The sequence below is a fragment of the Haliaeetus leucocephalus genome, unplaced genomic scaffold, assembly GCF_000737465.1.
Source record: "Haliaeetus leucocephalus isolate CR32 unplaced genomic scaffold, Haliaeetus_leucocephalus-4.0 Scaffold626, whole genome shotgun sequence".
Taxonomy (NCBI): domain Eukaryota; kingdom Metazoa; phylum Chordata; class Aves; order Accipitriformes; family Accipitridae; genus Haliaeetus; species Haliaeetus leucocephalus.
Genome location: NW_010973062.1, coordinates 751,885 through 752,133, shown reverse-complemented (window position 1 = coordinate 752,133; position 249 = coordinate 751,885). Strand labels below are relative to the sequence as shown.

At 78.3% G+C, this 249-nt stretch overlaps 1 protein-coding gene across 1 annotated transcript in view; it reads right to left on the bottom strand.

Annotated features, from left to right (window-relative positions):
- HS6ST3 (heparan sulfate 6-O-sulfotransferase 3) overlaps positions 1-249 on the bottom strand; it is a 304,623-nt gene that overhangs the window by 302,705 nt on the left and 1,669 nt on the right. The gene's annotated exons all lie outside the window — the stretch shown is intronic.

The following is a 249-nucleotide window of genomic DNA, read 5'->3' as shown; positions in this document are numbered from 1 at the left end:
GCGGCTTTAAGCGCTGCCGGGCGCTGACAGGACGGACGGCCCGCTCGGATCCCGCAGCCGAGGGGCGCCCGGCTCCCTTCCCGACGGCATGGTCCTCGCTAGGCGGCCGCGGCTCGCTCCGCACCGCTCAGCTCAGCTCAGCCCAGCGCAACGCGCTCCGGCCCGCCCGAGGCGGCCATCCCGCACCCGCTCCCCGCGGCTGAGGTGAAGGGGGGAGCCGGGAGGCGCCGTGGCGGGAGCGCCTCGCGC